Raw genomic sequence first — 22,794 nt, 5'->3', positions numbered from 1 at the left:
TACGTTTGATATATGAATAACTTATTATGCGATATGCTGTTCACAACTGTTTTGCCTAACTTTTTATGCAAAGTGGTTCATCTTAATTGATTTCTATTCTTATGATAGCTGAATGGTCTTTATTACTGGTTATTGTTTGAAATCTCCTTAGATCGCATAATAGAAGAAATACATCCCGGGTTAGCATAGATTAGATGTTCTGTTTTCATTAGATTACAATATCATTAGAATTAGATTAAAGTAGCTTAGATTATAACTTGTAGATCAGCATCATCCAACTCTGCACACACACACCCTTAGATTGGGAAACTAGTCCCATTATCCCCAGTCAGACCCGCTATACCAAACGGATAAGGAGCTGCCAACCAAGGTCCAGACCGGGTGGGTATCCCCCTTGTTGTCGACCCGATTTTTGGGGCTTCAACATCTACTTAAAAAGCATTCAATTAGAAATGATAATGAATGAACTGTCAAACATAACAGGCTACATATGAAACAGAAAGAAAGACACATGCTAAACTCTTGCCACATGAATCTCATAAACCAGAGCTGCAACCTTTCATTATTTCTCTGTCAAAGCTGTACAATGAAGTGCTGAGTTTTTCTCCCCTCTGCTCCCAGAATTTTTCAACCCTTTACAAATGCTTTACAATACAATAAATAAGCCCCACTATGAGAAAACAAATCGATCCAAATAGGGAGCTGTTACAGCTGAAATTATAAAAATAGAGAAAGAGTCATCCACCCGTTCTAAAGACAGAACAACGTTACATTATTCCAGCTGAAAATTTCTGATGGCCAATAAAAAGGTGTAGCGTGGATCCCATTAAATCGTGGCTAAAGACAAAAATAGGCTATACGTTCCTATCTCTCTGCTGTGACAGATGTCTTTGTTTTAAATTTAGGCGTTCGGTAGGTGTCGATGTCTCTCAATGCGTTTCTTTTCTGGAAAACGCTTAAAACGTTCCTGGCATTATTCCTTGTCTGCATATTGTTTGAAGGTGATGCCATTCGAAGGTCATATAGAACAATACTGCATCGTTGCTAGGAGTTTCAAAGAGTGGAGTGGCACAACACAGTCATCATGATCTGCTGTCAATAACATTGTAGCAGGATACTGCAAATTCTATCCAGGTTTGTCCCATGGTGTCTTTACATCATGCAATGGTGAGTATTTAATCAACCAATGAAATTCTCCCTCCTTATCTGAAGAGCCATAGTCAGTAGTCCAGAAATGGCCAATAGTAAATTTATGGAAACGCAACATGTCCATAACACCCACATGAGCCAGTGTGCAACCAAATAGGTCAGGTCTCTGATTTGTACAAGCTGCAACAAGAAGTCCACCATTACTGCCTCCTTCAATACATAACTTTGTAGGTTGTGTATACCCCTCTGATACAAGGAACTCGGCGGCAGATATGAAATCATCAAAGCAATTTTGTTTTTTGGAAAGAGAGCCTGCTTTATGCCATTCTTCTCCATATTCACCGCCACCACGAATATTTGCAATTGCCAAAACTACCCCCGGATGTCTTGAAATGACAATGCTATCAACGCTAAAGTTTGGGGTGATGCTCTTGCTAAAACCCCCATAACCATTTAACAGAGCGTGACGAGAAACATCTAGAGCAATGTCTTTTTTGGATACAATGAACATTGGTATCTGAGTTCCATCCTTGCTGATCACGAAAACCTGTTTAGCCTCAAACTCTGTTCGATCAAAGCCTGGAACAATAGTCTCTCTAAAAACTACTAACTCTGGTTTTACCACATCTAGGTTGCATCGATAGATAACACCAGGGATAAGAAAACTTGTAAAACCAATAAATATCTCCTTGTCTTTACGCCTTCCTGATATTCCAGAAACTGACCCAATATCTATTGGCAAATTATGAAGCAAATTTCTAGATTGCAAGTCTCGTATTTGCAAAACATACTTGACATCGCTTAAATAGCTTAATAGAAGTTGATTTTCATTGACACAGAAAGCTGATTCAAGAACGTCCTTCTCAGATTCTCCAACAACGTCACTCCATGCTTCCGGCTGCGTAAGGGCATTTCTATTGGTTCGAAAAGTGAACAAAGCACCATCATTTGCAACAGGATCATACGCTGCTTCAAAGTTGTCAACAAGTTTTTGGAAAGGAAGCATCTCTTCCCTGCCTTTGAAACCTTCAAGACCTTGAGGAAGAGCGTCAAGATCACAATAAAAGAGCCTGTTCACCCAGGCAGAGCTTTCTTTAATATATAAAAGAACATACAGTAGGCTCCGCGCGCCGCGCCCTATCTTCAACACGATTCCGACTTCCTTTTCCTCTTTAGACAAACTGTCTGGGAGCCTCAGATTAGCAGAGTACTGGATTGTTTCTCTTACCATTAGAGTGCCTAGTAGATTTTCTACCTGGGTCACATATCCTGCAGATCCATAAGTGAGCTTTCTCTTACGCCTATTAACGAGGACTCTTCCTGTCTGCATAGCATTTTTCGCCAACCTCCCTGCCAAGGCATCAATAAGGGTAGATTTTCCCAATCCCGAAGGTCCCATGATAGCCATTATATGCCCAGGCTCTGCATAACCAGTCAATTTTCGAAGCAGTTTCTAAGTTTCTCCCTTTGCATTTGTCACTGCAACAGTCAAGTCCGTCCATGTGAGATACGCAGAGAGCTGCCCGATCTCAGCAGTATTAGCTGTTGTCCTCCACGGAGAATGGCTCAGAGGGCTCAGATAACTTTGGTGATTGAGGCTTCCATGTGATTTCTTGGCGATTTGGAGGAAATTCGAGCAGTTTCGGGCCTTTAAATGTATGCGCCGCGCGGGAGGCCCAATGCGCCGCGCCTCCTGGGTGCACCGTGCCCGTGTTAAAATGCACTGCGCGGTCGCGCCCAGTGCGCCGCGCCTCCCCAGTGCGCCGCGACACCCAACCTATGTGCCGCGCACACACTAAGACAGTCATAGCTTGAAAATTCACAAGTTTTCCCTCTCTCCTACTAAACTCCGATTTCAATCGATCTTTTGAGCGCAAATGACATGAATAAATATAGAAATATGTATATCAAGCCATAGCTTTGATTTCTTCACGTCAAAATTAGCATTTCTTCACTTTGATTTTTGGCTGAAACGATGGCTTTTTGGTTGATTCTTGCAGGAGATGGTGGCATGTCTTCGGCAAAGGATGACCCGAGGCTGCAGTTGAAGTACTTCATGGCGGAACACTTTACATATTTATTACAAACATTAATTTGATGATTTCCTCTTCAAAACAGAGTTTTGAAGAGGAATCAACCTTGAGCATGATCGATGATGAAAATCTGGAGATGAAACTTATTGAACCTCCCTCTAGCCTGCTGGAATTAAATCCTAGACCTAATGGCTAAAATAACTCTTTGCTGACTTAGACATCGAACATCACTGTAAATAACCTTAAAATTGATTTGATGAATAGACCTGAGCCAGCAGGTACAAAGCATGAGGGGTAATGACTGACAAGACCCTTCCGTCAGATTATGGCTTGCCCCTAGCGGAATGCAAATGAGTGAATCGAGCGAGACACCTAAAAAATGAAATGCAGAAAGAGTTTTGATCTCTGACGGAGGACTGACAAGACCGACTCTAAAAGTGTGGATGCTTTGAATTGTACATGCGAAGAATGTGTACGATCATCTTTTTGACAACCTCTGTCTGACCATCAGTTTGACGATGGAAGGCTATGGACTTAGTGAGTTTGGTGTCCAACATCGACCAGAGACTGGACCAAAATGTACTAAGGAACCTACTTTCCTGATATGAGATGATAGACTGTTGGATCCCAAAGTGCACCGACACTTGTTCAAAGAAGAGTTTAGCAGTGGCTTTTGCTGTGATATTCTTCTTACAGGCCGCCATAATGGCCATCTTCGAGAACCTGTTGACGAAAACAAAAACACAGTCATTTCCATGCTTAGTGGAAGGAAGGCCTAACATGTAATCCATGGAGATAGATTCCGAAGGTCGACTAGGGGTAGGCAACGGGGTATAAAGGCCTTGCTTCTTGATGGTTGATTTGGAAATGGCACAAGCAGTGCATGATCTGATGTACTTCCCGACATCCCATCGAAGATTCAACCAATAGAAATACTTTTGTAGTGCTGCCACAATTTTTTCGACCCTGAAATGCTTAGCAGCCCCACTATAGTGTGCTTCCAAAATCATCTTCGCACGCTCTCTTGAAGGAACACATAGGTGACCCAGGTGGCATAACAGGGCTTCCTGGAGGTGAAAATCTGGAACATGCTGACCCTCCAAGAGTTTCTGGTATGTGTGGCCGAATTCCAGGTCACTTTTGTAGAGAAGTGACCAGTCAGAAGTCTCGTGCCCACAAGAGTTGAGCACAGTGGTTAACTCCATGATAGATGGTCGACTGAGGCAATCTACAACATTATTGGTGCTACCCTTCTTATACTTGATATTCAAATGGAACTGTTGTAGGTATGTGGACCACTTCTGATGGTGATCATTATGTAATTTCCCTTGGGTCTATATGAACTGTAGGGGTTGGTGGTCTATGTGGATGACCGTTTCCTTCCACAAAATGTAATTCTTCCATTGTCGACAGGACTGCACAATGGAATACATCTCTTTGTCATAAGTGGGATACTTCTGGACTGTGTTTGAAAGTGTCTCAGTGTGATATGCCACTGGATGCCCGTGTTGTGTAAGGACTGCCCCAATAGCATAGTCAGAGGCATCTGTCTCGACCTCAAATGGTTGTTGCAAGTCTGGTAATGCAAGAACTGGTGCTGAGCAGAGGCGATCTTTCAACTCTGTGAATTCATTTTGTTAAGATTCAGACCAAAAGAATTTTGCTTTCGCTCCTCCCTTGGTGACTTGACTCAAGTACCAAGTGATATGTGAAAATCCCAACATGAACCGGCAGTAGAAGTTGGCAAGGCCTAGAAAGCTGCAAAGCTCTGTTAGAGTGGTTGGAGATGGCTAATCCTGAATGACTTGGATCTTGGCTGGATCCACATGCACCCCCCTGTTCATCAATAATGTATCCGAGATACTGAACCTTGGTCATGTTGAAAGTGCATTTGTCCAAATTGGCACATAACTTTTGTTGCCGTGGTGTCTGGAGAACCTGTCAGATGTGGTGGAGGTGCTCTTCCCAACTCTAGCTATAGATCAGGATGTCATCCAAGTATACCACTACAAATGAGTTGGTGAATGGCTGCAAGATGTCATCCATTAGCCTCATGAAGGTTGCAAGAACATTCATCAATCCGAAAGTCATAACCAACCATTCGAAAAGGGCCTCCTTGGCTTTTAAGGCAGTCTTCCACACATCGAAGGGTTCGATTGGTACCTGGTGATATCCTGACTTCAAATCGATCTTGCTAAAATATTTTCCCCCATTCAGTTGGTGCAGGAGGTCATCAATCATGGGATTGGGTACTTGTTATGGACAGTGATCTTGTTCAATGCCCGATTGTCAATACAGAGTTTCCAAGTCTCGTCCTTCTTCTATACCAACACGATTGGGCTCCCACAGGGTGATGAACTTGGACAGATGTGACCTTTTTGCAGAAGCTTCTGAATCTACATCTTGATTTCATCATTCTCTAGAATATAGCAATGATAGATTGGTCCATTGGGCAGCAGGGCACCTGGGGTCAGATCAATGGAGTGGTTGACCTGACAATGTAGAGGAACCCCTACGGGGGAGGTGAAGATGTCCTCATACTCCTCCATGACCTTGTCCATTTGTAGTTGTCATGCGAAGAGGCCCTGTTTGGAGGTCGTGGCCACCGTCTTTGTCTTTCCTTGAGGGTATATCATCAGGAAATTTTTTTTCCCAATTTTGGAAATGAGCTTACTGCATTGTTTTACAGTAACCAAAGAGATGGCAGTAGGTGGTGCTACCTATGGTATCCTGTACAACTTGTTTCCCAAAGTAACAATAATAGCATGAGGCCTTGATTCATACACAGAATGTCGCTTCCACAAGTATGGTTGTCCTAATAATACATCACAAAATTCAAGGGGAGTAATGTCATACAATACCTCATCTGTGAAGGGCTTGATGTTGTATGGAAGGCGACACTATTGGCTCACGCGAAGATCCCGTCCTTGGTGAAGCCACTCGATGGTGTATGGTTGTGGATGTGCTGTGGTCGGTAAGCCTAGCCGCTTCACGACCTCTGGTGAAATAAAGTTCTTTTGGCTCCCGATATCGACAATGAACTATAGTAGGGAGCCCTTTACCCACATCTGGAAATGGAAGAGACGCTCCTCCTCCTCTTGATCTTCGGGTTCCTCCTTCTGGATCTTCATGGTGGCAATGGTGGAATTGGGCATCGCATCAATAATCTACTTCCCTTTGTCCTTCCCCTTATCGGGTTCTGACTCAAAGTCGGGACATGCATCTAATTCTGAAACCTTTATCTTGGCAACCAGTGACTACTTGGCCCGACACTCACTATGTGTTGAGAGTGGAGCTCTTATGGAACTCACACCACTTTCTCGTTTCCTTTTTCAGCTTTGTGGCGTTGTTCTTTGCTTGCAGCTTTGGCGGGTTGTCTTGGGCTGCCTCGCCTTAGCTTTGTCCTTTGTTCTGCGGTTTGGGGGCACCTTTCCCTTGCTTTGGATTCGTAGATCCAAAGTCTCGCTTCTTCTGTTTAAACTTTTTCTTGACCTTGAGGGCATACCGGTATGCCATGCCGAGCGAGGAGATGTTCAAGAATTCTATTTCTTCTTGGATGTACTTGTGCAGGAAACCACGGTATTTGAGTACCAAATGCTGCTCTGTATCCTTGATACCCAACTTTGTGTGAAGGGTATGGAAAATATTTGTAAACTCCAGCACGTCTTGGACCCTTCCCTGCCGCAACGTGGTCCACTTTATGTATTGATCCTCATAGCTTTCGACAGGGTAGTACTACTCCCATATGGCATCCTAGAATGAATTCCAAGTGGGTGCAAAATAGTGAGCCTGTACTTTCATCCTTCTGCTCATAGTATGTTTCCCACCAATCCTTGATGTGGGGGACCACTTTGAGAAGAATGAAAATAATATTTTCCCAACTGGAAAAATCATGAACAGAAAAATAAGCCTCTAGCAAATTTAACCATTTATTGACAGCATCTGCATCTATTTGACCCTCAAATATGGGATTTCAAAATTAACTTGTAACTGAAATGGCGTGGCATTTCCAGAGTTGCTGTTGGAAGCCAATGCATCACCCCTGGGTAGCCGCTGAAGGATCTGGGAAAAGTTGTCCATCATCGCATTCCTTTGTCACTCGAGGGCTTCTTCAAGCAATATTTTGATAGGATCTCCTACACTCTCATCTTTCCTTCCATCTACCATGGTAGGCCGTCGGGATTTGCGAGGCTAGTCTTGCAAAGTTTCGACTAGTTCAAGCCCTAACTCCTTATATCCTGACCTCGTTGGGGACATGTAAAGAAAAACAGAGAAGAAAAGCAGACCCCTCTGATACCATTGATCCAAATTTAAACAAGAATGCAACAAATTATAGAGATAACCGTAAACACAGAGATCCAGTGGAAATAATACTTTATTTCATTAATGTAAAATACTGAAATGTGCTTACAAACAGGAATGGAAATAACCCAGCTAGGGCAATGGTAGCTTATCTCTGAGAAGCGATGTAGCGGCTACATGCCTCTGAACTATCTTAAAATGAGGCTCAAGGGCCTTTTTATTATTGAACAATAAAAGAAAACCATAAACAACTAAAACCCTAACCCGAGTATATGTAACACCAAGAGTTTATGGGCCCCGTTGGGGTGAGTTGGACAACCAACTTCCCAGGGTCGCGACTTGGTCATATTATCTCCGTTTGATGCGCAATGATAACCCGTTGGAAAGATCTCTCCGAGGACTATGATAGAGAAGACAATTTTAGGCAAAATATCATTGACAAGTAGATTTCCCAAAAACTTCATTTAGGGCCTCAAAATGGCTCCAGAAGTTTAGGACTCGAAAAACTGCTAAAAATAGTAAACTGTGCTATAATTAAGGAAACTAAAAAAATGAAAGAATAAATGGTGGGGGTCCAAGTGGAATTGGTGGGTGGCCACCAATATCCACCTAGATCAGTAGATCCAAGAGTTTCTACAAAAATGGTACATTCGACCAAGTTTCTCAACTTTTGGAAACCCAATTGTACGCGTACAGAAAAAGGATGGGACTTGGAGATTCTGCATTGGTTATTAGACACTAAAAAAAATCATTGTTAGGAACATGTATCCAATCCCATAGATTGGTGACCTTCTTGCTAAGCTCAAGGAGGTTAAGTACTGCAACAAGATTGATTTGAATTCTAGCTATCACTAAGTTCCAATAGAACTCAAAGATATATGGAAGACCACCTTCAAATCCAAGGAGGGCCTTTTTGAGTGGTTAGTCATGCCCTTTAGGTTGATAAATTCCCCTGCAAATTTTATGAGGTTGATGGATGACATTTTATGGCAATTTATCAAATATTTTATGGTTGTATATCTAGATGACATCCTTATGTTCAAAAAGAGTTGGGAGGAGAGCTTGCAACATATTCGGTAGGTCCTTCAAACCCTGTGACAACATAAACTATGTGCCAAATTGGAGAAATGTTCCTTTGGCCTAAAATGGGTCCAATATATGGGCTACATCATTGATGAACAAGACATGAATGTGTATTTGGCTAAGATCCAAGTCATTTAGGATTGGTCAACCCCGACAACTCTAATAGAGCTTCACAAATTTTTGGGCCTTGCTAATTTTTATTAAAGGTTCGTGTTGAGATTCTCTCATATCACTTGACCTTCGAGTTAAGTTACAGGGGAAGGAGATAAAGCAAAATTTTTCTAGTCTAAATCCCAACATAAGGCATTTGTTGAGCTAAAACAATGCCTTTTCTTTTCACCAGTACTCACATTGGCAAAACTACAACAACCATTTGAAATTTAGGTAGCTGCCTCTGACTATGCTATTGGTACAGTTCTCACCCAACAAGAGCATCAAGTGGCCTATCATAGTAAGAAACTATTTGATATGATTCACAATTACCCCACCTATGAGAAGGAGATGGATTCCATAGCGCATGTTTGCTGAGAGAGGAAACATTACATTATGGGGAAGGAGATGATCATCTACACACATCATTGACCTCTTAAGTTGATATAGACACAAGGGATGTTATAGAATGATCACCATTAGAAATGGCCCACATATCTACAGCAATTTTATTTGAACATTAAATACAAGAAGGGAACATTAATAACACTGCAGATTTCCTTAGTCGACCCCCAATTGTGGCACTGAACAATGTTATGAACTCTTGTCGGCATGAGACTTCTTGATGGTTGAAAATATATAAAAATGATCGAGATTTTACCACCACATACCAAATGTTGATGGATTGCAAGAAAGTTCCAAACTTACACCTCAAGGATGCACTGTTATACTACCTAGGGCACCTTTATGTTCCTTCAAGTGATCGTGCCAAGCTGATTTTGGAGGCATGCTACAGTCGGGTTGCAAAACATTTTGGTCTAGACAAAAGAGTGACAGTACTACAAGTTTTATTTTATTGACCAGTACTCTGACAATATGTTGGAAAATATATTAGACCTTACACTACCTATTCCATTACCAAGCAACCATTCAAAAGAAAGGCCTACGGACTCCTCTGCTTAGTCCTAGCTAACCTTAGGAATCCATCATCATGGATTATATGTCTATCCTTTCTTCTACTAAGCATGGTAATGACTATGTATTTGTGGTCATTGAGATATTTTATAATATGGCTATATTGACTTCTTTCATGAAGAATATAATAGAAGATGTTGCCAAAATATTCTTTGAATGAGTGTTGGTGAATTTTGGGATCCTGTAGTCCATTATATCAGATCGAGACAATAGGTTCTTGGGCACATTATAGTTGAGCCTCTGCTTATTTTTGGACACCAAGCTTACCAAGTCGATGGCATTCCACCCCATGCTAATGGCTAGATAGAGGTCGTTAATAAGATGACAGTGCACATACTATGCATGTACAACTCTAAGCATCCACTGACATGGGATGAAATTCTTCCTTATGTGCAATGCAACTATAAAATAGTTGTCCATAGCTCAACTGGCCACAACCCTTTCAAGTTGGCCTAGGATTTCAACCATTGTGTTCAATTGATGTTGTCATGCCTCTTGTGACTACATAGGTAGAATTTGTGAATGTATAGTCTAAAGTTGATAAAGCCACTAGGTTTATTGAATGCATCCAGCACATCGAAAAATAGGTTCACGATATCATGGATAAATCCAATGCAAAGTATAAAAAACTTCATGATCAACATTGGGTTCCACTTAAGTTTCAATTATGCGATAAGGTGTGGTTGCATCTATAGAAATAATACCTTACTGGATCCCATCAAAATATTCGACCACTTTGATATGGGCCTTACACCATCACTAAGGCCATGGTTAACAATGATTTTGAGCTAAGTATTCCTCTATTCCTTAGCCTCCACCCCATATTCAATGTGGACTGCCTTCTGCCATACTTCCCACCATTATTGGACACATTAGACATTGTTGAGCAACTAACACCAAGAGAGATGAATACATACTGCATTGAACATACCACAATTGATCAAATCCTAGAAACACATGTTAAAAACACTCGCCAGAAAATGACCCAACTATACAGGTTGGCAATGTTGGCCAACTCCTGCACCAAGGCAAGTGGCTCACTAGGTACCTAATTCAGCAGAAGTATCCCCATATCATAGAGGCACTCAATGCAATGGGGACCATTTCTTCTTAAGGGGGATAGACTGATCTAGGATGCATTTTTGAGAGATAGAGTAGAATTTGTTTTCTTGTTCCTAAGGGTAAATGTAATGCTATAGTCATATTGTTTTATGTTTTGAAGGTATTTTGGTGATATTTTAAGGTTAAATTTGTCTAAGATTTGGTAGGAATTTGTTGAAATATTTGTGAATTCAGCACAATATGAGCACTCAAAAGCCTTTTCAAGTTACTAAATCCATTTATACATTCAAAAAAAAATTAAACAAAAAAATGATCATACCAAAAATTTGTTTCTTTAAGATTACAACCAAAAACTCCAAAACATATAAACAACTTGGAATAATAAACTTATTTTACATACCCATACTAGTTATGAATTCATCATTTTCACTTTTGTACAATTTTTTTGGTTTTACAAAAATATTTTTATTGGTGTACCATGCATCAGGATCTTTGAAATACGAAGATATCCACAACATTAGATAGACCTTTGTTTGATTTCCCAAAAAAATCATTGGCTTATTTCATTAAGATTTTTAAAACTATCAAATTGTAGTTCGTGTCCATAATGTTCCATTTCAAAACACATGCGAGTCAGATCATTTGAATCATTGTTTACCCTTTATAAATTTTATCTATCTGATAGATAAGGAGAAGGTTTTATTCCATATTTAAAAAAAAAAGGTTTAAGTTTGTTATAATAATCGATTCCTAATGAGGAACATGACAGGAATAATAATATCAAGAAAGGATGTCAAGCAACAATTCCCTACCAATAGAACAAGAGGTAGTGGAATTTTCCAATGTATTCTCAGAATTTTTACATTGATAAGAATACTAACAGGGGTAAGGCAAAAGAAAATCGATAATTTGCACTGTCTTTCCTAGACCCATTTAATCTTCCAGAATTCCATTGAGCCCATTTTAGCAAGCTAAATGGTTTCAGGGAGTTGGACATATAGAGGCCATGAACATACAAAGGCCTCTTTAGTTCTAGAGTTGGGAAAAGAAAATTTGTTGCGGAAATTTGAAAGAAACTCATCGCTTAGGTGAAAAGCTTGAACAAGCCAAGAAACAATTTCATTCTCTGAGGTCATGATTTAATGCAAGGGTAGGCGATGAACATGGACATGGACTTCAGTTGGATAAGTTCTAAGGGAATTATCCATGAAGGCATCGATGTTTGTAAGTGATAGTTACATCATAAACTGTAGGTATCATCGAACAAAACCATTAGATAGAAGACACAATACTACTACAAACCAAGGTATAATAATTAAAAATTAATTAAAAAAATAAAAGATAAAATTATTGTTTGCATCGAATATACAAGATTGCATGCCACATTGCACTAATAGTTTAATCCAAATAATAAATGATGTGTTGAGAATGCATGATTGTAAGGTTCTCTTAGATGTAACTATTTTACAACCTGATCATTAAATTATTAATTTCTTAAAGAACCTAATGAGATACTTTACATCTCCTAATTATAATTATAAACATATTTCATTCCAAGATTCACTATGACAAAAGTTTTCTTTTGGGATGTCATCTGACTATATTTTTTATTTATTAAATATGTTATCCCTTGTAGTATGCTGAATTATAATTCCTTATCCCTTCTTTTGTGCTTGGCCTAAGGGCCAGAGAGCTCAAGGATGAGAAAATTTTCTTAACCGGGGTAGAGGGTAAAAGTCGTGGTGAAAGGAATTATTGAATTTGATATATTTTCACATTAAAGTTGTGAGCATGTTATTTTGATATTTGGATCATTTGTATACTGGGTACTTTAATATTGTTAAACCTATACCTCACAACCATGTCCAATGATATGAGCTAAGCACTTGTATTATAGAAGCCATGTGTCTAGAGATCAATGTTATAGTTATAGGTAGTGATCCCCATATTGTATTGCGAGCTAGGTGACATTCCAAGCAAATTGAAGCAAGATCATTCCCGAGTTAGAGTGTGGAGGCTAATATTGATGGTACGTTATCATTTTTCATCCTTCTTTTGATGGTTAAGTTAACATTTGTCATTGTTTTTTTAATTTTGTCTTTGTTCTGATCTAAGCCAATGAGTTCTCTCAAAGAGTAGACCCTCGAATTGCCTTGAATTTTACATGGATTAGAAAATATATAAAAAAAATTCTTGGAAGTTATAATTATATAGATTAAGAAGTTTAAAACCTGTGTAAATTTTCCAATAGGTAGTCGAAGTGAAAATATTGTGAGGTAATCTTCTAGTTTGTGGGAAATCCGATGACAAGTAAAAAAATCAAAAGAACTAGTTATTAATAAACATTCCGATGATAAATCATTCAACATACCACAGGTGTAATCAATTTGTATCTCAGGATCCCGGCACACTAGTTCAAAGGGGTTAGATTTCTGTGTAGAGTTAGCAACATGATTGTCAATAGACTTACAAATACAATATATAGTTAGTAATATGAGCGCCAGTAGCATTGATTTTTACATCTAAATGTGAATTTTAGGAATGCTCCAAAATTTCATGTGAAGGTAATAATCTCATGCAAATACTAGCAAGGTAAGACCATGAAGATAAAATATGAGATTCACAGTGTACAGACTAACAGGTAAAAAATTAATCCATGCTCACTTGGCACTTTGTCACATACTGTCATGAGTGCAAAGATGATAGTCCTCCATGAGTACTGATTACCTCTCATCATTTGAAAACTTAAGAAACATAAATATTCTTACAGTGAATTGACAATGACGTTATACAATTACAAGAAGATGCACGAATATTGCTCAGTAAATAATACTAGTTGCTTCAACCCTGTTACTCATCCCACACGCAACAATTTCAGTAAAAATGGATTACCATATGCACTCTCGACCTTAGTGATGGTAGAGAGTTTAGGCTTCCAAGCTGTCAAATTGCAAGCCTCGCCAAATTGGCATAATATTCCATCAACTGGTAATGGTCACACAACCTCTTTTTGGAACTTTTATATCCATAGCAACCACCAGAGGTCTCATTAATGTTTGAGAGACCATTGAGAAAGTGAACAAAGATCTTGACTTGAAGAGAGTTTCCCCTTTTTTGCATAATATTGAAGGGATTGGCCCCCATTTGAACATAAATGTTTCTTTTATTGAATCACTGACCTATGTGCGGTTGGCATGATTTTCTACTGCCACATTTGAAATGAGAGAACAAATGATGGAGGTTGTGACAACGTACTAAACAATTTTTCTTGGGAAAATGAAATAAGTGTGACCTAATTTCAGAGACTCATTTGAGGGAATAGCAACAATGGGTTTCCCTGTGTAGAAAGCCTCAAAATGATAGCCTAGTATCTAGGGTATTGCTTCATGGCCTTCCCTTCCTTGATAGGGACTATGAAGTGCTTGATGCTACCATTAGGATGCAATATTTTGATTGATTTTGAACTCTGGTCAGCCTAAGACTTGCAAAATCTATTTCCCATTGCCTTCTCTCAAAACATAGACTTATAATAATTTCATGTACTTTTGAGGTATCATATTAAAATAGACGAAAGTTATGAAGATACAAATTCAACATAATGCCACTAAGAAACATGGTAAGACATGTTAGAGCATACATACTTTACATACAAGAAAAACAATTAAAGCTAACAAGCACTTAAGAGAAATCAATGGATAAGATCATTCAGGATCTAGAAAAACAACATTCAAGTGTGACAAAAAGTCTCAAATTTGATTCAGAAAAGAAGAAAACACCCACAAAATTGAAAAAATTGTCCGAGGATTATTCCAGAAAGGAAAAAATCACTAGATCTGGAAGAATTGTACACACTCCTAACAAATATTTGAAGTTGAGAAGCATTGTTGCTAATGCAAATGACAAAGTAGAGGTACAAAAAATATTAATGGAAAAAAATTCAGAGGTGCATACACTAGACAAGAACGAAAGTTAGGGCTCAATATTCAGGGTAGATTATTTATAGTGGATAACAAGCAAGCCAAACAACACAAAGATAGTAAATTATTTGAAAAATCAATCTGGGAACATCGTGGAAGGTGCTAAATTACAGATATCATATGAGAACACATACATTGTTGAATTTCAGGTTGAATTGAATGAGGAGAAAGCTAAGAGCAGTGTTCCACATTCATCTATGAATAGACTTAAAAATACTGATAGTTCATTAATGTTTTCATAGAGTGAAAAGTCAAGAATGACTTTGGAGGAGAACTCTTTGGTGGAGTACTTATCAGTTTTAAGGTCTTTTACAAGGTATGTGTCAACTATGACTCCACATATTTTTTTAACATAGGTGTGAAATTCCTCTATTTTACTCATTTGATAAACTCACATATATGTATTTTTTCAGATTATGACATGTTGTAGGTAAGTATGACGATGGTGGAAGTGAATAGATTACATTGAAATAATTGGAATCTATATTACTGTTAGATGAAGGTTCCCCACACAATAAAAATGAAGAGAAACAATCCGTTAAGTCAAAGAAAAAGAAGTAAAAGGTAATGTTCTTGTAGATTTGTATTTTCAAATAATGTCACACTCTACTCAAAGATTTTTCTGAAAACCCACCCCAATTACAAGTACGGATCTAAACGTAATGATGAATCTAGGAAGGTGAGTCATAGAAAATTGATAGTGGAGATGTTTACCTATTGAATTGATTATATCTTGTGATATTTGGGTACAAAGGGGTAATACTCAACTCACAGTTCTTTGTAAATTCATCGGCTTGGTTATTTTTCTGTCAAGAAATCTATAGAGAGTGTGGTCTAGATGTCAATAATAAATTATACAATGCAACAAATGAAAAGAGGGTCATTCGAGGGCAAAAAAAAAAATAATATGATCTGAATCCTCTTAAACTTTGTTCTTCAAAATTGAAGGCTACTTTTAGTATATATTTGTATATTAAATAAAGTTGATTTGTGTTTCTATGCACAAAAGTATCACAATTAAAGCACACAAACTTATCAATTTGAAAAAGACAACACACAAAATTATCAATTATGAACAGGGCCTTTGATGTCTCCATGACCATATTGCAAATATAATATACTATTTAAATATGAGCAAAATGTGAGAATATATGAGAAATCATAACTCAATCATATTACTTCATGCTAAAATATGAATGCACCAAATTCATTCATTAAGGCATACACAGGGACCAACACAAAAAAATCCCTCAACACAAGAAAAAGAATGCCAAGGGCCATCACCTAATGAAAGGTATTCTCTAAAAAATCTTGAATTTCTTTGTAAAGCATGCAAAAAACCCATTTTAGATGAGTCATATGCCCCATGAAATGTGTGAATCCAAAGATTTTGGATACAAAATTCATAATTAGCTAGAGCTTTTTTGCAAAACAAATTTTAGACCAGTACAAAATAAAACAGTATTGAGTCAAAGATAAAATACTATAAATTCTCGAAACACACATGAAATACAAATGGGTGACATTCATGAAGCCAAAAAACACAGTTAAATTATCAAAGAATCAGTGTATTATTATTCCTATCACATTGGGCAAGGACAAAACTTACCACACTCTAGAAAATATCTGCATATCCTTTTTTTGGTTTCACGCAAATTCCCATCACCCTCTTGCCTCCACAACTACAGTCTACATCTGACCCTGAAGATTTATATGAATATAGTTACATTACATAGAAATAATTTGATGCAGATATTATAATAACACTAGAGTATGTTGCCAAACAAATCAGGATTCACCAATGTATTCTACCTTCATTCAAGGGAATTCAATGGCATTTAGGTTTGTTGTCATATATATATATATATAAAGGACACTTGGTGATCAGGTGCTTAAGTTTATGCTCAAAAATCAAAGTGCCTGAATTTTTTGAAGCTCAACTTCAGATCAAAGAGCTCATCATGTTGAATCCAACGGTGAAAACAACACTTAAATTTGAGTTCGTATGAAAAAGTTAGAGCAAGTAAAAGTTCAAGATCGACTTCTCTACATGGCAGGATTGGATGACGTGGCAAAGGTCCCAGCGAATGAGGAGGCGCCAAGTGGAGGTTTGCCATTGGTTCTCACATATCGCATATCGCAGTCATAGGCATAAAGGCATTAAGAATTGTCCTAGACACAGACAGGTTGTGACGCAGATGGATGAGTATTATGTAAATCAACCCCCAGCAGGTTGGGTTGCTATGTGATATCCCAATCGCATATCATAGGAAACACAAGCTCTGCTTAAGACTGCCATTGGTTCTTCGCTGATTGCGATGAGATAAGACCCTGGATGCAATATGTTATGTCTTTCAATTTATATGCCATCGGGTCCATCAATACCATTGATTAATGTTCCACCACCGTTTGTCGATTGCCAAATGTGATAGTTCCCGAACGCGATATGTTTATGAGCCACAATTTCAGTTCCCGTTCGGTTTGCCAATATTGCATCTCACAATCACACAGTTCCGTCGTGTTCACAGGCTTTAAGCCCCTGATCCTTGTTGATTGTGATTTACGATATGGCCGACAAGTTATGGCCTGCAGCACAGCCAAATTCTCACTCAGTTAGCGGATTTTGGAGCGAATTTGTGGGATTATGTCAGTTTTAGAGCAATTTGTGGAACAAATAGTGGGAAAACTAGGAGAAGTCATAACTTCTTCAATTCTTATCCAAATTGGATGAAAAAAGAGGCTAGATAGCCATTTTTGAGTATTTTGAACTCATTGAGATAGGTTTCATAGGAATTTGAGCATTGAAAACACAATTTTGTTGTAATTTTGAGCATAATAAAGAGGCCCAAGCATTGGAAGTTGGACCAAGGAGACGTAGCCTAGGACGGGTGAACTCCTCATCAAATCTATGTATTGTGTGTTGTATTTTTATGTTTTTTATTGTTATTTTGCTGATGTTCAACATACATTTTTTTAAAATTGTTTCATAACATTTACATAAGAAACTCTCATGGAAATCAGTTAATTAAGAAAACATGGTCAATCCTTAAGCACTTGATAAGAAAATGATAAGCATATTGGTTTTTATTCTGAATGGGGAATTAGTACATCATTATTAATTTGCTCCATTTCAGATCAAGTTGGTATCAGAGCATTGGTTTTTGCTTACTAGATTTGCTTTGTGAGGATTTATTTTTTTGCAAGATTGTGTCATACTAACAAGGTTAAAACTCAAAAGAGGAGAAGGGAAGCTAGTTGAAAGCCAATAGTTGGCTTAAGAGGAAGAATAGAAAGGTTTCCAATGTCCTCTACACCAGTACATCCTCAAGTTGCAAAAGTTGTAGTTGAGTCTTCAAAGACCATGTCTCATGAAGGATAACCTATCATGACAAAAGATAATAAGAACTTCAAAAAGGCTTTCTTTGATATGACAGAGATGGTGAAGGTCCTCTATGGAGAGAGGAATAGCAGGTTGAAATGACAAATCCAAACCTCCCATAGGAGAAGGCTCCTCAGGAGGGGGTAATGGAAAATGAGGTAATTAGAATGGAGACAAACCTCCACCCTCTCCACCATCTTCTTCATATTCTACTCCACAAGCATCTTCACAATCTTCCACTAATACAACCCTTATTCATACTCATCATCATTCTACAAAGGAACTGGTAAATCACCTTTTCTAAAGCTTGATGTTAAATTCGAGTTGCCTATGTACAATGGAGAAGTTAATGCAGAAAAGATGGATAACTAGATTCATCAGTTGGAGGTGTACTATAGAATTCATAACCTTCAAGAGGATGATATCAAAATTAGGTTGGCTTCATTGAGAATGGAGGGTGCAACACTCATTTGGTGGGAAGCAATGACTCAAGACGAGATCAAAAAACATGGTAAAATCTCTATTACTTGGTCTGATTTCATTGCTGCTATAAAATGACAATTATACCCTTTAGCCTATATGCAAAAAGCTATCATGAATTGGCAAAAATTCAGATAGTTAAAAGGTCAAAATGTTCAAGAGTATACTCAAGAGTTTAGGAGAAGAGCTCTTATGATAGGAATATACTTGCGGTTAGAAGATACTTTGTTGAAATATATAGGAGGTTTGCATAGCTATCTTTGACACACCATTCTTATGCTTAATCCCATGAATCTTGATGAGGTATGTGTTCAAGCTACAGACCTTGAAGAAAGAGGGAAAAATGTACAAGAAGAAGATAAGAAGAAGCCATTCCAAAGTGGTGGAAAAGGAAATAATTTTAAAGGAAAGCAGAAGAAAAATGCTTTTGTTAAGAAAGAAGGGGAGAAACCCATATGCAGGAATTGTTCCAAAGAGGGTCACGATGAAGTGCATTGCTGGAAGCTTCATCCTAAATTATGACCAATGAAGTTTAACAATAAAGGTAAACATAAGACAAACATTGATGTACAACAAGACTTGGATTCTGACTTAGGCGATGAATCAAAGATTGTAGCTATAGTCACTAAGGGAAAAGTCGTCAAAAAAGAAATCCAAGAGGAAGCCATCACAAGCACCAGCACAACAAATAACTCCAACAATGTTTCAAATGAGGAAAACATAATTGAGTTGTTCCACATTCGAGTTATTTCTAAACACACCAAGATTGATATGTTATTTGACAATGGATCTCAGGCAAATTTAATTTACAGACTTGGTCAAGAAATTGAATCTGGAAACCATGCCTCATCATAAACTGTATTCCTTGGGTTGGATAAACAAGGATGAAAATATTCAGGTCACAAGGAAATGCATTTTCAGGTTTTCAATTACTTCCAATTTCGTTGATGAAGTCAAATTAGATGTAGTACCACTGGATATTTTTGGAATTAGGTTGGGAAGCCCATATCTATATGACAAGAAATTCATTTTCCATATATTTTAGAAGAAATATCATTTGTTCAAAGGCAGAGTGGAGTATATTGTGAGAGCCCTTTGTTGGAATCTTAATTTGTTTTTGGCAAGCATAGGCCAAATGAAGTGACTGGTCAATTCCAACAAGAATCTCGTGCTCCTTATGATCAAGCAGAAGAATGACATGGAGAATGAATCCTTTGCAAGTTGTGACATGAAGCTAAAAGATGAATTGGTTGATGTGGTCAATCAATATGGAGATATGTTTCAAGAACCAAAGGGATTGCCACCAAAAAGGGGAATTTAGCACGAAATTTAGCTACCACAAGACTGTCCACTCCCAAACACTAGTATGTATCGAATGTCCATTATGGAAAGTTTAGAAATTAAGAAACAAGTCTAGGAATTGTTTGATAAAGGTCTAATTAGTCTCTCTACTTCGCGATGTGGTTCACCAATTTTTTTAGTACCCAAGAAAGATGGAACCTGGCGCATGTGTGTAGATTATTGAGCTTTGAACAAAATTACCGTAAAGAATCGATACCCACTGCCCATAATAGATGACTTGCTAGATCAGTTGAAGAATGCAAAATATTTCACTAAATTAGAATTGAGAAGTGGATATCGTCAAGTTAGAATAGCCGAGGAGGATATTTGGAAGACTTCTTTTAAAACCAAATAGGGATTTGTTGAGTGGCTGGTTATGCCTTTCGGTCTTTAGAACGCTCCAGCTACATTCATGAGACTTATGAATGATCTTTTAAGATCCTTTCTTGATGATTTTCTAATTGAATATTTAGATGATATTTTGATATTCAACAATTCACGAGAAGAGCATGTCAAGAATGTGAGGAAAGTGTTGGATGTCTTCAAAAAAGAACAATTATTTTTGAAGATGTCTAAATGTGAATTCGGGAAAAATTCCTTAGTGTATTTGGGCCACATAGTTGGAGGATGTGAGCTGAAGATTGACGGCTCTAAAGTTTCGGTCATTGTGAATTGGCCAATACCCAAATTAGTCACAGAAGTATGGCATTTTCTAGGAGAAACACATTATTGGAGGAAGTTCATTGCCAATTTCTCTTCCATAGTAGCTCCACTACATGCTTTGACTAGTGTGAAGGTTTTTCTCCGGTGGTGATGCAAACAACAAAAATCAGTTGATGCTTTAAAACATAAGATCAGTTCATACCCATTTTTAGCATTACAGGATTTTAAACAACCATTTTAAATAGAAAGAGATGCAAGTGACTACGCCATGGGTGCAATTCTTTTACAACATGGTAAGCCCATTTCATTTCATTCTGAAATTTTTAGTGGTGTTGTTATTAACTATCCTACATATGATAAAGAGATTTACACATTGTTACAAAGTGTGAAGAAATGGAAGCATTATTTAATGGTAAAAACAACCATTATTCACACCAATCATCAACCTTTGCAATATTTGCAATCTCAGAAAAAATTGTTGCAATCAAGGAACTTTCGTTGGTTAGGATTCTTATAGCAATTCCATTTGGTAATTATGTACAAGAAAGGTATTTATAACAGAGTTGTTGATATGCTTTTTAGACCGGTTATTAATGTAGCCATTTTACTCAAGAATAATTATATTTTTCCTAAACGTTATGTAGAACAATGCGCACATGGTACTGACTTTCAAGAGGTATATTCAAACTTTAGTCAAGGACACCAAGTTGACAAATTAGACTACCATGTACATGATAATATGTTATATCATTTGGGAAAACTTTGTGTTCCACAGGGAGAGGGAGTAAATGTCACAAGGGAAGCGCACACTTCTCTTATTTCTGGACATTTTGATGTAAGTAAGACAATGGAAAATCTTCAGAGGTATTTTTATTGGCCTCGTATGCTTGAAAGTGTGTCACATTTTATCAGAGGTTGTTCATTGTGTGCAATCAGTAAGCCTAGTAATAGGAGACTAGGATTGTACACACCACTTCCAGTGCCTTCACATCCATGGGAAAGTGTTTCTATGGATTTTGTAGGTGGTCTTCCTTTATCAAGAAAAAGCCATGATTATTTGTATGTAGTTTTGTATAGGTTCATCAAGATCTGAATATTAATGCATTGTAAAAAACAAATTACAGTTGAACAAACATCTCAACTTTTCTTTCAAAATGTATGTGTTCATTTTGGATTACTTATTTCTATTGTAAGTGATCATGATTCTCGATTTATTGGGAATTTTTGGTCAAGTTTATGGAACTTGATGGACACCAAGTTGAATAAAAGTAAAACCTTCCATACACAAACAAATGGTCAAAATGAAGTGATTAACATGACATTTATTCATTTTCTAAGAGGGTATTGCAGCAAACATCCTAAGTTGTGGAATGAATAGTTTCATTATATCCAACATGCTTAAAACCAAGGAAAACACTCTTCTACTCTAACTTTGCCTTTTGAGGCATGTCTTGGTTACTTGCCTAAATCGCCTTTGGATTTAATATTTGAGAAAGGTGTAGCTGTAGATGGACATATAAACTTAGACAGAGTAAAGAAATTCATTGAGCAAATTCAGTTGATTCACCAAACAATTCAAGAACAACTAGAAAAGAGTCAAGGAAAGTGTAAGACAAGGCATGATAAGCATCATGTGGATCATTAGTTTCAAGTAGGGGATGAAGTTTGGTTATACATTCGCAAGGAAAGGCTTCAAGGTGAAGGTAAAAAGTTGAAAACAATCCGTTATGGTCCATTTAAAATTCTGGAAAAGATTGGTAATAATTCTTTCAAGTTTGATTTGCCTTCGTATATGAAAATTTATTCCACTGTTAATGTTGAAAATTTGAGATTATATGAGGCTCCTTTGTTTGAAGATCAAGGAGAAAGTCTATAGATTCCATCAATTGAAGATTTTTCTCCAGAATTTATTGATCAGCTTCAGCAAGACACCATACTTGGCAGAAGAACGAGGTCATCAAAGAGGGGAAATTTTGATTATCTTTAAGTGGGTCTCAAAGGTACAAATCCATCAAAGGCCAAACGGATTGAAGAGGGGAAGGTGAGGGAACAATACTGTCTTTTGTTCAATAACTGAATATATTATTTTAGAGTCCACAAGGCTTCCAGTGGGGAGGAGTGGTCAGGTGCTCATGTTTATGCTAACAAATCAAAGTGTCAGAATTTTGTCAAACTCATCTTTAGATCAAAGATCTCATCA

The 22,794-nt window shown here is 37.7% G+C and overlaps 2 pseudogenes; both read right to left on the bottom strand.

The window, feature by feature from the left end:
* Positions 1-1,018: 1,018 nt before the first annotated feature.
* On the bottom strand, positions 1,019-2,557 carry LOC149226336 (uncharacterized; annotated as a pseudogene).
* Positions 2,558-13,608: 11,051 nt separating this feature from the next.
* LOC149226335 (uncharacterized) lies at positions 13,609-14,256 on the bottom strand (annotated as a pseudogene).
* Between the last annotated feature and the right edge of the window lie 8,538 nt (positions 14,257-22,794).

Source organism: Pinus tabuliformis, chromosome J, assembly GCF_031772625.1.
Source record: "Pinus tabuliformis cultivar Carrire ecotype Pingquan chromosome J, CPIR1, whole genome shotgun sequence".
Taxonomy (NCBI): domain Eukaryota; kingdom Viridiplantae; phylum Streptophyta; class Pinopsida; order Pinales; family Pinaceae; genus Pinus; species Pinus tabuliformis.
Note: the sequence above shows the minus strand (reverse complement) of the source record. Positions and strands in the feature narration are given on the sequence as shown.